Source organism: Euprymna scolopes, chromosome 17 (genome assembly GCF_053919585.1).
Source record: "Euprymna scolopes isolate OS-2025 chromosome 17, ASM5391958v1, whole genome shotgun sequence".
In the NCBI taxonomy this organism is placed as follows: domain Eukaryota; kingdom Metazoa; phylum Mollusca; class Cephalopoda; order Sepiida; family Sepiolidae; genus Euprymna; species Euprymna scolopes.
In genome coordinates, this window is record NC_136498.1 from 41,290,706 (window position 1) to 41,308,397 (window position 17,692).

General features: G+C 32.7%; 1 long non-coding RNA gene across 1 annotated transcript; it reads left to right on the plus strand.

Annotated features, from left to right (window-relative positions):
* Positions 1-12,562: 12,562 nt before the first annotated feature.
* On the plus strand, positions 12,563-16,528 carry LOC145296732 (uncharacterized). Its single transcript, XR_013870013.1, has 2 exons — positions 12,563-16,162; positions 16,271-16,528. It is a non-coding gene; the product is annotated as an uncharacterized LOC145296732 (long non-coding RNA).
* The last annotated feature ends 1,164 nt before the right edge of the window (positions 16,529-17,692 follow it).

The following is a 17,692-nucleotide window of genomic DNA, read 5'->3' on the forward strand; positions in this document are numbered from 1 at the left end:
GCACACGGGCAACGCCGGGCACCCATTGCTAGTATATATATATATATAAAAGTGAACGTGTTTGTGTCTGTGTCTGTGTGTCTGTGTCTGTGTGCATTTCCCTACGCAATAACTCTGTCAATTTTTAGTCTACAGACTCGAAATTTTATATACAGGGTACTGAGATTTGGGGAAATCGATGTGATCGGGTTTCCGCAAGAAATTTCGCTGTTAAGGGGTCAAAGTTCAACAATTTGACCTTTGAGAACTCTACCAAACTTTTCCGACAATTTTGGGTCTACGCACTTGAATTAGATATAGGTTCCTTGGACATGGATCTAACTTAATAACTTGATTTTACCCCAAAACAATAAATATTAAGGGGTCATAACAGGGGTCAATTTTTTTTTTTTAATTGACATCTGCGGTCTCTTCTACATTACTCAAACAATTTCTGGTTTAAATATTTGAAATTTTACATAAAGGGTATTCAGAGATAGAACAAGCTTTTTCACCAGTTTGGGTCGAAACTTTTTAGTTACCAATATATTAATGTACGTATGTATATCTGTTTGCATGTCTGCCTTAAACTTTCAATAGCTGCGACTGATTTTACCAAGATTAGAATCGTTTTAAAGTTCGACCTTTTATACGACAAATATCGAAAAATTGGCTAAAAACATTAATATGTTCTCCTTCAACTAGGCACTTTTCTACAGGGGGGTCACTTTTTTCGCCGATATTTTTTAATGTTATCCCCTCCTTTAGATTGTCTAGCCTTATTTTTAAAACTGTCGCTTCCGGTTTAACGGTACGGGTTTGAGCCTGCCTTCTTACTACCACTTTTTTTTTATTTTTGCTCAACATACACATCCAAACATCCGGGGCAACGCCGGGCTGAAATGCTAGTATATTTATACTTATATATATATAAATATATATATATATATATATTTATATATATATATGTATGCATATATAAAGAGAGAAAGAGAGAAAGAGGGGGAGATGGAGAGTATTCGTTGATGCTTCTTCGTTGATGCTCCCATTATAATGTTAACTTGATTTGATATAATAACATTAGTATATTTTTTAAGTTGATATCTCTGAAACATTCCTGTGCAAATGCAATTCTTTTAACTCTTAGAACATCTAAAAATGATCAAGTATATACTCCGGCTGTATCTCATTTACATTGTCTTTGCTTCGAAGGATAAAACTACTCTACATTTGAGCTGATTATATGCACGTACGATTTAGCAGGAGTGGGCGTAATTCCTTTAGTCTCACCAACAATATAACAATAGCTGAGGAGATATATTGTATTGTTTCACCGTGGTCTGGATTCTGGCCATTAGGTTCTTATACATTATATATATATATATATATATATGTGTGTGTGTGTGTGTGTGTGTGTGTGTGTGTGTGTGTGTGTGTGTGTGTGTGTGTGAACAACGAAAAATTCAAATTTTTAATAAAAAAAAAATTTATATTAAATAAAATATGCGTCTGAAATAGGGACGACTAGAATATAAACAAAGGGAAAGTAAGGGAGCGGAAAGAAATAACACAAAATCGCTAATAAAAATAAAATATAATTAAACAATCTTGCATTTAAAAACTATAATAATCGTGCATCAAAATGATAAGGCCCCGCTGTCTAGTGGTAAATCACCAGGTAACTTATCGAGCGGTAACCAATTCGATCCTTATCAAAAGTTCAGGCATGCTGAAGACAGAAGATGACTAGAAACATTCATGTGCATGGATTACTTATTTTCACGTAAAAATATTTAATAGATATTTGAATAAAAGAACATTCAAATTTAATAAATAAAATAAATTATATATATATATATATATATATATATATATATAAGAGCAAGTAGTTAATAAAACATGTTAAAAATACTTTGAAAAAGAGTTTAAAAAATATTTAATTTAAAAAGAAAGCACAAAATAAGCGAGTAGTCCTTAATCCGCAGAGTTTCGAAGAAACACTTTCCTTCTCATCAGAGGGTAATGATTAGCAAAATGTGGGATCAGATTTTGCTTGCAAAAGTATTTAATGAAACGACAAGTAATTCATAGATCTTACTTGGTAAAAAATAGTGAAGCAGAGGGAATATGGGGAAGAAAAAGGTGATTTCACGTGAATGGATGGTCTGGTGAAGGGTAGAATATCCAATAACGGTGAAATCCAAAAAAGTTGATTAAAGTTCCATTTTCACGCGTAAAATCCAAAGGAATCGCGTTAATGGAAGATGGTTCAAAGTAATCAAAAAGCCAGAATCTTGTGGAATAATACACAAATGAGTGCAAGGACAAAAGGGAATGAGTTCAAATAATATTATTAAAAGAAAGATAAATGTTGCGTAGAAAGAAGAAATGGAGACGTTTTAAAACACGGCTGTCAAGGCTCATTTAAGAAAAATGAGTAAAGAAGCAGAAAACATTGTAGGTGATTGAGTTATTTTTAGAATAGAAAAGCCAATGTCCAAATGACCCAGACAGGATTTCGCTGAAGTGGTGCCAAATTTAAAGCAAATAAGGGGGTCAACTCAAATTGACTACTTATTACTGTAGAATTTAATTATCAGCAGGAGTCATGAAAAGAAGCAAATGAATTGTGAGGAATGATAAATTAAATAAATACATATATATTTATATACATACATACCCACATGCATATATATATGCATACATATATTTGATTACACGCAATTACAATCTTATTATAAACTCTATTTCCTATTTGATTTTATCGAGCTTTTATATCTGGTTGAGATTACTTTATAAATGTTGACTCTTTAATATTTATAATATACCTTAGATTTGCCATCTTGGGTTACCTTGGTTAACTTAATTCTAATTCTTATTTCATTATATATATATATATATATATATATATATATATATATATATATATATATATATATATATATATATATATATTAGGGTGGCCCACTTAAAGTTCTAACATTTCTCGTTTTTTTTTAGTTTAACGGCCCACTTAAAAGTAGCCCGAATTTTCTAACCTTTCTCTTAACAACTACTGACACCACAAAACAAAATGCAATTTTTCCAACAAGATGGCGCTACATGCCTCACGTCTCACAGACGACTGATACATTTACTGAAGAGGAAACAATAAGCAAACCTTTATGTCCACTCCGTTCCCCGGACTCGTCATTATGTGATTTTTATCTTTGAGGAGTTTAAAACAAAAAAGTTTATGCAAATTATCTTCATAATCTAGATCAATTACCAACGCTATCAGGTGAATCACTAGAGAAGATCTACAGGAAGTATCTGCAAACGTTGTTAAACGTGCCCAGAAATGCATAGATGTCAACGGGGAGCACTTCTGGCATCTTTTATAAAACTACAGGTAAATTAAACAATGCTAAAGATAATTTCTAGAATAAAATAATTTTCTTTTTATCTACTGCATTTTCTGGGCTATTTTTCAGTGGGGCGCTGCATATATATATACATATATATATATATATATATATATATATATATATATATATATATATATAATATAGCATAATCCATAATTATAAATCTGTGTACGACACAGAGCACTTATAAAATGTTATTAATTGACTTTAAAGATATAATCAATTGTATGTTATTACTTAAGAAACTAATATAAGAACAAAATTGTAAATAGAAAATCCAGTTTAAGCCATAGACGTCATCATACCAATATCCAACTGTTTGTTATTAACAAAATATATAAACAAATTAAGTTTTTTTAGTCTTTCTAAATACATGTAATAATTTAATTGAATCCTGAATGTACATGAAGCTATGTTCACGTGTATACATATACAGAGAGACACATATGTATATGTATGTATATGTGTTCCTTTTAGGGGGTATGACCCTACCTGGAAGCATCAGCATCGATAGCAAATGGTTCTTTATTAGATTACAATATACATAAACATAAGTAGGCAGATACAGTCGGCGTGTGGCGTGACCAATTAGACATTGTGGGATATAATACTTTCGCGCTTACTTGTATCAATAGCAAATTCTGCGATCGATCTCTGACGGATTTCACTAAATCCGTGGAGATAGATTTTTTCCAATTACATTATACTTTCATTCATCTTAAATATAATATTTTAATTCTTGCAGATTTCGTATATACTATTATAAAGTTAATGTTCTATCGATTTTTATATATTATAAAGCTGCAATTTCAAAACTATATATATATATAACTACTTAATTTACTCACATAAAATTAATATACGAAAATATATATGTGCGTATATAAAAACGACAAACAACCACAAAATTCGCGCATAAGTCAGAAAAGTCCTAGAGTGGATGAAACGCGGAATATTCAGTGTAGCTTAATCGCCATATATATTTTATAACTTACTATATATATATATATATATATATATATATATATATATATATATATATATATATATATATATCCATGGGATTGAGTGCATCAGAATGAATCAAGACCAAAAGCAAAACTTATGAATATATATATATATATATATATATACATAACTTGAGTTCCTTCAGCTATAATCGAAACCGAAACTAAGAATTATGACGAATTCTTAATAAAATTATTCATTAAAAAATAGATCAGTGGAGTGCTATCAGCTATATTCGAAACCGAAATGAAAACTCATGAGGAATTCTCCGTAGAATTATTTATAAATCAAAAAAGATGACTTGAGTGCCATCCTCTATGATATAAATTTCATCTATCTGTTTAAATGTCTGTATGTATGTGTGTATGTATGTATGTCTAGCAAAAACTTCCCACGCGGGCGGCAGAACCTGACAAGATCTGCTAATTTTGAAGCTGGACGTCTCAGCCGAAAAATATCGAAAAATTGGCAAAATCCGTCAGTTTTATACAAGAAGGAGTCGATTTTTTTCGCCGATATTTTAGCAAGTAATAGTAACCGTTGGATTGACTTCGGTTGCTTTCGACGCTTTTGACTTCCGGTCGAGTCATTGAGACATCGACTAAGACGTCAGATTTTCTGTCACTTTCTTTTCCGCCTTCGCGGCACAGGTTTGAGCCTGCCTGCCTACTGCCACTTTTTTTTTTGCTCAACACACACCTTCAAACACCCGAGCAACGCCGGGAACCAAAAACCTAGAAACAAACATAGCCAGAGAATTTTTTAAAATATTAGATAAGAACTTTAAAGCCCCCATAGATATAATAAAATTTTCAATAAGAACACAATTAAAGTCTCTTACTCTACTATGCCTAACCTTCATCAGAAAATAATTAGCTCTAATAAGAAAATTAATAAACTACAAAATACAACTATACAAAATACATCGGACTGTAACTGTAGAAGAAAAAATAAATGTCCTCTACAAGGCTCATGTAAAATTAAAAATGTTATCTATAGCCGCACAGTATCAAAAACTCCAAATCTACATGAACCTATTAACAGCCATAACTCAACTACCAGATTAAATAATAACACCAACTTAAACCAATCTACCGATCAATTACTAATCAACCCACCACATAATAATCCAACAATAGACCTAACGGAAAATAATCACAACAAACAAGAGGTAATATATATTGGTTCCACATCTGGCTTAATAAAACATAGAATTTCAACGCACAAACATTCTTTTAAAAATGCAACCAAACTATTAAATTCAAGACAGGAGCTTATGGCATGTAGTCATAAACGTTGGTTTAAATTTAATAAATATAAACCACCTTAAATCATTAAAAATTACTTATTAGTAAAAATAGATTACAATTATTATTTTTTTTAATAAATTAAGTTAGACAAATTACCTCCCTTACACCCGTCAAATAAATAATAAATAAAGTCAAGAAAACATGACAATTATCTCCCCTTAAAACTTGTAATAAAAATATTTTCTATATATAAACCGTAGCGTCTTTAAATCAAAAATACGCTAACGGAAACAATTTATTGCACGAGCGTCCCCCTTTTTAAAATTCATCATTCAATAAGATAAAAAGCTATAGCAAACATCTAAATGACTACTTTAACCACAGTTCCTGATTTCAAAAAAAGAAAAATTAAAAGGTAAATATCTCTATATATTTTTAAAGCAAATTTATTATGTAAATTCAAAAATATATATTTTTCTCTACTTATTTCTATCTCTAACCCATATTAATTTTCTTATAAATTTTAAATCCAGACCTTTTATTTCAATTTTTCAGATTCATCTGCCTTACTTTTAATGCTAGGTTTATTTATGGTGTCTTTTAAATTCAATAAAAACCCTCCAAAATTTGCTGATGAGGAGACCTTGTTTACCAAAAAAACATATATAATTATTCTACATAACTTGATGTATACCACAATGAAAAGCATTGTGTTACGAAACGATCGTACAGATAATTGATTTTGTTGTTGTTCCTTCTTATGAAACGGATTTTTAATTTAATTAAAATTTGATTTTTAAATTTTAAATTGTAAATCACATTACTTAATATATATATATATATATAAATATAGATAGATAGATAGATAGATAGATATAACACATATTAAAGTTAAACATAAATCTGCATGGCTAGAAGAACATCAATTGCACTTTTATAAATTAACCTTATCGTAATATTAGATTATAATTCACTGGGTTTTTTTTTAATAAAATAAAGTAAAAAAAAAATGTGCTTGTGGAAAACTACTGTTCATGTCGGAAATATAAATGAAAGGGTGGTATGCTGACTATACACGCGGTTGTTCATACACAAAAGACGAGGAACGTCTAGCTCGTCAAAATTCGGCAGTTGTCTCATAAAACAGTAAAAGTTTACAAATTCGTTTTCTATGAAACATGAGTTGAAGTTGCGTTATATAGAAAAGTTCTTAAAATATCAGAATGCTGCAACGAGAAAACTATTAAATTATGTGCTACGCCTTTTAACAGTCGAAGCAGGAATACGGCACGTTGGTATCAACTGTTTATACGTAAAATTTATTTAGACAATATATGATAATTGGAGAAATCTGGATCCACCATTTCATCCTACAGTCAATTCGACAGTCAGTCTCTATGGATAAGAGTACATAAAAGCCGTTCCTAGTGAACAAATATCAGACCAGAAAGTTTGTGGCTCGTATTTTTGGGATGAACAAGTTATAATGTTTAAGAACAAGAGAAAAGAACAGCCACTAATAGCAAATATTGTAATGTTAAGGTGAAAATTGACAAAAAAATAAAACAAATAAATTAAATATCCGCGTCGGCATTTTTTTCTAATTTTACAAAACGTTTTTATTACGTAATAATTGTTTCGACACCACTTTAAAAACTTCTCTCACTGCCACATATCCTTTTTTTAGCTTGGCAACGTTTCTCTTTCTTCCAACCGCACGCTAGGCACAGCTGGCCAATTCTCGCCTGCGATTTCAGACGTCCATTTTCTTTGTCGGAGACTTTCTTTTTTCACATAAGATGTGTTGCATTTTTCCTCTTTTTTTCCTTCCTTTAATGGCGCACACTTCCATATTTGCAGTTCGGTGATTTTCTTTTCTGCTACTACTGTTGCTACTGATTATCTCTTCGTATGCTGGCTATCCCTCCCCGCTGCTGTTGATGTTTTCCGCGCACTCTATGTTATATTATTACGATTACGTGTGTCAAATTTTTGGTGCGTTACAAAATGTGTGTTCTACTAAGACAATCAAGTCGACAGTAACGATCGCAAAACTATCTGATTGCACTTTGAATTGTTTTTACACTCTCTTAGTTTCCAGATCCGGTCCCTAGCGACTAATATTAGTTCGCTTATCTTATAAAAATGCTTAAGTGAGAGAAGTATGTCTCTGATGTAGACGTGATATCAGAAACTGGAAACAAAACAAATACTGTTACCATAAGACGTCTAATGAGTAGGAAAACATTGAAATAAGTGCATGATCTTGTAATAAGATTAATTTTATGAATATGTTGATTTTCCCCCAAAAAGTTTTTGTTTATAAGTAAAGCATGAAATTAATTAGTTGTTTTGCTAATTACTGGACTGAAACACACACACACACACACGCACACACTCATATATATATATATATATATATATATATATATATATATATATATGTACATATATATGTATATATACACATATATATGCATATATACGTATATATATATATATATGCTCATGTATTTCTGACGATATATTTGACTTTCTTTTTAAAAGAAATAGGCTTGTCAACTCTAATAAAACCAACATGTTCAAATTTTCCATCTGAAAATAGAATCTAAAATACTGATCCGGCATTATATCGATCTAGGACACGCATTTGAATTGAATACAAGTGCACATAATTACTGCGAATTGACCAATTATGGGAGATAAATTTCTGATTTAATGCATATACCCCGCGGAGGAAGTTTGATCTGATTTAGTGAATATTCTCATATCACAGCAAAAACTCTTAAGGCACAATCAAACTATATCCGGTAGACATCGTTACGATGATTATTTCTATTGTTTCAATGGAAAAGGTAAATGATTATATCATGTGATTGAACTCCACTACTCTTTCTAACGTATGAAAACTTCGTTCAATGATTTATTTCACACGCAATATAAAATATATATCAGTAAGAAACAGTATAATATGTCACTTAGTTCAAGTATACTTATCACTGTTATTGATGTGAAACGAGGGCAGCCTTAGAAAAGTCCACAATACTTCGTTAATTGGTCTTAAATATATAATTATCTATAAAAAAAAGTTTCGTTGGGAATTAGTACGATTTTTTCTCACTATAACATTTAATAATATAGCAGAATGCATAAATGCTTCATATTTTGAATTCTAATCGTGATATCATTATCAAGTGGTTATGTAAAGTAAATAACTTTACGTTGTAACGTAATAACGTTGTATACGTTGTCAAAAGTGGAGTTGGTCTTTATGAAAATATACACAGAAAAATAATTTCCCAATCGAGAGAAATGTGACATTTAAATTGGATAATAAACACTTGATTATTTAATTAACATTGAATCGTACCGCCCAGTGATTGGCAATGATTGTATTTATGCAAATGACTGATATTTTATATGATAAGCTGTAGCGAATAAACTAGTATGACTCTATTTCGGTGAACAGTAAGGTATCCATAGGGATTACTTTCGCATGTATTCAAGATATTTAACTTAAATCATTCATTCTATGTAGCTACCAACTCATAGTAATAGTAGTAAAAGTAAAATACTATATAAATGTTGGTTTCCGAGGGGATGAAATATCGACACATATGTACAATGTTATACATATTTTTATTCTATGTATATAATTATGCATATCCCACCGAAGCCTTATAATTCTAATATAAAATAACTTACTACGTTTAATCTTGTTGGCTACAACTATATAATATTATAGTTTCTAGATAAGTATATACGTATTTCTTTTACTGTCTTTTAACATAATGTGTTATCTTAAATTAAATATAAATGTACTAAAATATAGTATATATATATATATATATATATATATATAATTTGTGCGTGCCTGTGCACGTATTGTATGTGGTCTAGTTTCACTATATATTAAAGTAGCATAGTATGACTATATCAGGACGAATGATACAATCAAAGTGAATTGAAAAAATTACTTTAGTTATAACAGAAAATTCCATGTATCCAATAGTTGTGCGTGTCACTATTAATATTTTAAAACTAATTCATATATTGTTCATGTATTTGTTCCGTACATTGCGAACTGAGAATGTTGAAAAGTGTATATCGTCATTTCTCCTCAGCTGCGCTATATTACTCAAATATTTTTTCTGGGCGGTAGGTTTTCAACAAATTATTGAACTGTTATTATGTGAACCGAGTTCCTACCCTCGATTTATCTGAACCTTTACTAAGGATTGCGTTACTTGGCTTCATTCTTTTCAATTCACCGTAATCTTATTTTCTACAAGTTAAATGGCCGTAATACTGCGACCAAAAAGAGTTGATGCTCACCCATCGATTCTGCAATCAGCAATGAGGTACAAGCATTAGAAAGATTATGAGTGTGATTTGTAATGAGAGTGAAATCTGATATAACCGTAAAAACAACGAGATTTGGAATAATTATATACGATATTATGGGTGCCAGTAATAACTGTTATATTGCAATGAAATTACTAGAAACTGCTTAAATAAAACTAGTGAACGCCACGTATAATATACATTAGAAAAGCAGTAAAATGGTTGGAACCCTTTTTGCCTCTCGGCGTTGTACATTTCTTTTTATATCGCTTCGTCGCTGAAGCGGCAGTCGCACTTTTCTTTTTGACTTCTTCCTCCTAATTCACAGCGAAATCACGTGACGAGATATCCCCACACTGCAACGAAGACAAAAACATTTTGCTGTCATCTCGAACCTCCTCAGTGCCTTAATTTTCGTTCCTCTTTATATATATGTCTTACTTTTTGTATCAGACGGGTTCAAAATTCGAGTGCCAGTTCTTCTCTACAGTGAGCACACAAACCGTAGATGCTTATTGTTGCTAGTCTCCACACTGGTATCACACTTCTCCCTGATCTCATGATTATATGAGCGGCATTCCGGTGGGGACCATTTTCATCGGGCATTCCTTCGCAAAAGTGTAGGCTTTATAGAACTATGGGCTTCTTTTGGAGAATGTGCTTCCACTTCTACCTGTCGAAAATCGTCTGGCTTACTTTCTTCATAATATACTAAACTCTCTAAATCGCTCTTTGAGGATGTTAAGTAGCAGTATATTCTTCCGACTGGGCCACAGGTTTTTCACGTATCGGAGGCATCTTATCCATCAAGACAGACCGTGGACTAATTATCTTGATTATCCGAACTTCGTCAAAATTCGTCGTACAGCGACTCTCCGCTGCTTTCACTCAAACGCAATTTCCATCTTGGTAGATAATATACTCTGGCCGTTTATATTGGCAAAACATCAACTCCAATTAACCTGGGCCTTGTAAATGTAAATGGCATTGGCTGGTGAGGTCAAATAGAATTCACTGTCTTTTGGATTCACAGTGTACTAGTTGACAGCTTTTGGTACGGAACAGCGTATCCTGGATGCGATTCGTTTTACAGTAATCTTGCACTACTTGGTTGCCATTCCCTACTGAGACATATGCGCAACGAAATCTCAAATTAACGCCCCATTCGTCAGAAGGTTAGTTACCTTAATAACTTATACGGTGGATCACGTTGACAAAATACCGCTTCTAGTTTACAAATCACGTATACTGAGTTCTGTGCTGCAAACTGCATTCACACTGAAAACCGCGACGGGCCACAATCTATAATAATTAGAAAATAGTAGAGCCTGTAGTTCGTAATGTCCATCCCCAACCGTTGCCACACTGCTTACCTCTAATTTTCCTATTCAATTAGTGGGCAGGTACTGGATCTGTAGATTGACATGCTCGCTTGTTTAGCCAACTTGACTGCTGCTTTCGTCGTCGCAGATCGAACTTTTCTGGTTAAATTTGGTACGTCGCATTCCAAATTTTTCCCTGTTTCTGGAAATGGCCACTGCACCGATTAGGGGCATGAGTTCCCCATCCTTTTCCATGGCATTTAACCACTGCTGTTGTACGCGCGTCAGTTGGAAGGCCATTTTGCGAATTGACGCAACCAATGTCATATCCATGGAGCGCTCTTATTTCTTTACCAGTCTTTGTTTACTCATGAGCATTTCACTATCAGCATTTAATAACAACACACATGCAAAATATACATACTAAAAATAACAACAGCATAATCATGATTATAATTATAATAAAGAAATAAACAAACGCATAAACAAATACATAAACAAGTACACTAATATAAAAAAAAGATTGTGAGTTAAAAAGCATTCTGACTAAAACTCCGTTAGTTCACAATACAAAGAAAAGTGAAACCTAATTCCAACAAACAAGAAAAAAAGAAGAGTTGTATTACAGTTCGAATTTTCCTTGCCTGATAAACGCGCGCTCATTGGCTACGATTAATATGTGTGTGAATAAAAAAGAATGTGATTGTCTGACTAGCAAACCCACTTCCACGGAACTATATAAAAACAAGTAGCAATATCGACTCCATTAAATAGGCTGACGAATTTTCACGAGGATGAAACGCTGAAAATGTGTAGTAGCTTCATTGCAATATATATTTGTAAAACTTACTACTTTGCTCTACTTACGAATTGAGCACTTACGTAGTAAATATTGAAAATAGCTACATGAAACTTAATGTATACTCATAAAATTATAAAAAATTAGGAATGAAAGTTTGAATCACATTCTATATACCATCCTCGGGTGTCTTCTGGTTCTCTGGAAAATGGTTTTACATGTGTGTATGCGTATGCTTATACTAGAAATGATGTGCTATCACCTAAGTTGCCTTAATTAACCGCACTTAGATTGGATTCGTCTTCTTTAATCCACTAAGACCAACGATTAGGAAAAAAAACTATATTATAACATAATTTATCATTGCTTTGGAGAGAGGAGAATGATTCTTTTTTTAAATAACTCAACGTTTAATAGGTGAAGGAGAACTTTAACTGAACAGTTGTGGCACTATTTCCTTGTGCCACTGTTTCTAACACACTCTGCAGCATGGACGGCTGGTAAATTGTCCATGAGCGTAGAGATACAAAGAAACCCCTTCCCATAATTCCCTTGCTATCTTTCTGCCTCTTTCCTGCACGACCACCATGATGTGAGGACGCATATTTTGTCTCTCCGTAAATGAGGGGGGCACCCCCTCCCTCAACACTAGTTAGGGTAGTTTAGTTAGCTTCGAAAAGCCTATTATCCATTTTTAATCGTAAAAATGAATTGTAAATTGTTTTTTGTAATATATATTGTATTTCTAATGTAAAATAAAATAGTTAGTCATACCTTATGTATATTACAATTGTGTCGCGTGTCATTTTTCTTGTGTCTGCCATGAATGCCTTCATAAATGTCTGAAGTCGAAAGGCGGCCCTGAGGACAAAGAGATGAAGATTCCCATCAGAACGCCACCAGGGTGAAGAGATCATCTTGAGAAAAGAAAGGAGCCACACCCAGATCCAACATCTCAGGTATGATTTTCTTCTTGCTATTCAGACCCTAATGACTGGCCCATCTTCATATCTTCATGAGACCGCTTTAAGACATTTACTATAACACATCTGTCGGTCACACCCCAGTGACCGGCTGATCGTGGTATAAATGTTGCCTTAAGACGCAGGATTGACCCTGGTTAATTACCAGACGGATCTCGTCGCATCTGTGTCGCAGTATAAATGATGCACTATGACCAGAACATATTGTTTCCCAGCATGGAAATAATTTCGACCCTTAAACCCACGGCACAACCAAAAATAACGACCACTAGACGAATCGAATGAAAAAAATGGTCCACGGTCTTTAAAAACGGAAAAAACTATTATTTCTGGCAAAATTTAAAAAAAAATGGCAGACCAGTACACACGCGCACAAAAAAAAAAAAAAAAAAAAAAAAAAAAAAACGCACTCAAAAAAGAAAATTCAGAACCTGAACAAAAAATGGTCTTGCACCTACAAAAAAAAAAACAGTTTACAAAGGATCGATTTAAAAAAAAAGAGTGTTGAAAGTAACCCTTCGAAAAAAAAGTAAGAAATGTGTCCCACACAAAAAAAAAAACAAAAAAAAAAAACAGAGATGAGAAAAAAGTGTCTCTAGAATATGCAATATCTCTTTCTCTCTCACGCTTTCTCTCTTTCTGTCTGTCTCCGGATATATATCGATATGTGTGTATATCTATGCATCTTGTTATTACATGAAAAAAAAAAAGAAAAAATTCCTTCAAACACGAAGCTCGAAAAATAAATTTAAAAAAAAAGGAAAGAAAATAAAGGATACCTAACATTTTTTATCTGATCTTTATTTCAGGTTTATAAAAATATAGGACTTTTTAAAAAATTCTTTTGACTTTGCAAGTGTTAGATTCAGATTTGAAAAAATAGAACTTTTACATTACATTTTATTCCATGAACAGTTGATGTGTTTATTTTTCAGGTTAGGTAACAATTAAAGCTGAAACATAAGGGGACATTTTTTTTGAATTGATAATGTTTCTTTTATTGATGTTTTGTCTGTTTAAAAAGAAAAAAAAATGTTACTGGTAAAAAAAAATTGGGGTTAGATAATATGAAAGTTTTGTGTTAGAATGTATTTTACAAAATTGTTCCAAATAAGATTGTTTTTCTATTTTCTTATTTTTTTTTTTTAAACTCGTAGAAATGTTTAATGTCTACCTGTCACTCATTTTTTAAAACAATGGCCGCACATGGGAAAGATAAGCGAAGATGACCTCGTCATGGTGTTTGCGAGGGTGTTGAGGAATGGGTGGTAGAACAATGCTATCTGCCTCTCTCTCTCTCTTCTTCTCTCTATCTTTCTCTCTCTCTCATTCCCTTACCTTTTAGGGTCTATGAGGACGAGAGAGAAAATTGTCGAATAATTTTTTGTTATTACGTAATGATATCATGAGGGTGGTAGGGTGTGTAATGGCATCGCTCTGTCTCTATCCCCTTCTTTTCCCCCTCAGTCTCTTTCTCTACTCTTGCGTTTTAATGATTGTATAGCTAAACCCCCATGGCTGATTGCAGGAGGGCATATAATAACGAATTAACTTGGAGTTTTTTAAATTTTTCTACCAAGTTTAAAGAACAAAATTATTTATGCTTCGTTAAATTACATTAAATGATGTCTTCAATTGTTTTTTATTAAAAATAAAAACTGAGACGATTATTCAAACAGCACTTAAAGTACTTTTTTTGAAGTCTTCGAGTGTTTGGAAAAGCCAACTGTTACATGATTACGTTAATTTTTTAAGAGTTCTCTGAAATGTTCATAGTTTTTCTTAAAGAAAAATTACGCTATTACATTTCGAATATTCTCTGAATTTTTAATAATTTCTAAGGAAATATTGTTTGACTAACGAAAGAGATTTTCCTGAACTCTAGATGATTTTAAGGAAGAATTATTCGAGCAAATTCTTTAATTGAAGGTTTATTTGAAATTGGACCGTATGATAGGGGTCCCTGAAATATTGACTGAGGAGTATATACGTAAAATTGAATTAATTATTAAGAAAAAAAAAGATTTCCTCAGTCTAGAAAGATCTCTCTTTAATTGAAATTTTAATTCTTTCGAGCTTTTAACTATACAGAACTGGTCGTTAACTAATGTAGCTCCTAGGTGTGGCGGGAGTTTATTAATTCGAAATAATCCTTGTGGGTGAGTTTAGGAAAAGAGTTGCTTTTAAATAATAAAATAATTACTTGGAAAATAAAGTTAATTAACATGAAAAGTTTCTGAATTCGAAATGACCTGGATAATGGTCTAAAAGAAGAAATGATTTTTAAGAATCAATTAAATAACTTTAAATGTACACTGAATTTTAAAAATAATAATTACGAAATGAAAAAGTTTTGGGATGTCTCTGAATCTCATTGTGAAGGGTAAATTGATTCAAAATGAATTTTCTATGATCTTTTCGGAAGATTAATTTTAATAATGAACCAAATGTTTGGAATAATTTTTGAATTGTATTACGAAAAATGGGTCTATTCGAAGTTTATGACCTTTTGAGAAGATTGGTTTTTATAATAATAAATGAATTACTTTGGAAAGAAGTTAACTAACATAAATTGATTTTAACGATGAACCAAAATACTTGAAATAATTTTTAAATTTTGGAATTAAATTTTAATGATCTTTTGTAAATCAAGTTTTGAAAAAATACATATACTTTTTAAATGTACCCTGAAATTTGGGAAAAAGTTAATTATGAATGTAATAACTGAAATGCGTTTGCATTGTGTAAACAAATTCTAATTGTGACCGAGGTGCTCTGAAATGATTTTTTAAAAATGTTTTCTTTTTAAGAAAAAAAATTGTTAACACCCTATTTCATTGATTTAATGTATACCAGGTTTCTGAATTGTTTATTTTTGGAAATTTTTTCCCCCTAATTGAGTATTCTAACTCATGAAGGCTGAGTGCCCTTCTTAGTTAATTCTTTATATAATTAATAAATATTCCGTGGTGGATAGTTTTTATTGGTCGCTCGGCGGCAGACTCCTTGCTCTAACAGAATTAATTGGATTAGAACCTCTGAAGACCAAGGTTTTACTAAATCCATATAGGTCGGCGTGATGAGGTCACGTAACCCCGACTTATCTAAAATACATTATACTGGTTGCTGAAGAGAGCGTAAGTCCAGTAACTGAAGTAATAACTTGGAATCCATATAGGTCGGCGTGATGAGGTCACGTAACTCCGACTTGGTTAAAATACATTATACTGGTTGCTGAAGGGAGCGTAAATCCAGTTACGAAAATAATGTTATGCAGACTAAATTAAAAAACGTATAGGTCGGCGTGATAAACTCACGTAGAATCCGGCTTAGTGAAATACGTATAGGTCGGCGTGATAAACTCACGTAGAATCCGGCTTAGTGAAATACGTATAGGTCGGCGTGATAAACTCACGTACAATCCGGCTTAGTGAAATACGTATAGGTCGGCGTGATAAACTCACGTAGAATCCGGCTTAGTGAAATACGTATAGACCGGCGTGATGAACTCACGTAAAATCCGGCTTTGTTAAAAAATATTATACTGGTTGCTTAAGAAAGTGTAAATCCAGTAACTGAAATCATGAGGTCATTGCCTCGATGGAGGGCGAGGATGATTACCCTCTCTGGTATTTGAAGCAGTATACCAGTCTACCAGGAGCCTGGTGGAAAAAAATAACTTGCTTCACTGAGTTCCTGATGGAACGTAGAGCATGGGGACATTGATTGCTGACGGCCGATTGACGCACCATTCACGGAAAATTAGGGACTTCTGAAATTTATGAATACTCATAAATTTCGGATAGCATAGGGAGGGATGTGGCACTATTTCCTTGTGCCACTGTTTCTAACACACTCTGCAGCATGGACGGGTGGTAAATTGTCCATGAGCGTAGAGATACAAAGAAACCCCTTCCCATAATTCCCTTGCTATCTTTCTGCCTCTTTCCTGCACGACCACCATGATGTGAGGACGCATATTTTGTCTCTCCGTAAATGAGGGGGGCACCCCCTCCCTCAACACTAGTTAGGGTAGTTTAGTTAGCTTCGAAAAGCCTATTATCCATTTTTAATCGTAAAAATGAATTGTAAAGTGTTTTTTGTAATATATATTGTATTTCTAATGTAAAATAAAATAGTTAGTCATACCTTATGTATATTACAATTGTGTCGCGTGTCATTTTTCTTGTGTCTGCCATGAATGCCTTCATAAATGTCTGAAGTCGAAAGGCGGCCCTGAGGACAAAGAGATGAAGATTCCCATCAGAACGCCACCAGGGTGAAGAGATCATCTTGAGAAAAGAAAGGAGCCACACCCAGATCCAACATCTCAGGTATGATTTTCTTCTTGCTATTCAGACCCTAATGACTGGCCCATCTTCATATCTTCATGAGACCGCTTTAAGACATTTACTATAACACATCTGTCGGTCACACCCCAGTGACCGGCTGATCGTGGTATACAGTCGCATATCTATTATAACATCTAGAAATCAAGTTAAACCAACTGGAAAGCGCCCCTTGATTGTTAAGATTTGCACTACAGGAAAATTATATAACATATCAATATTTACTATATCTCTACTAGTATATAAAACGA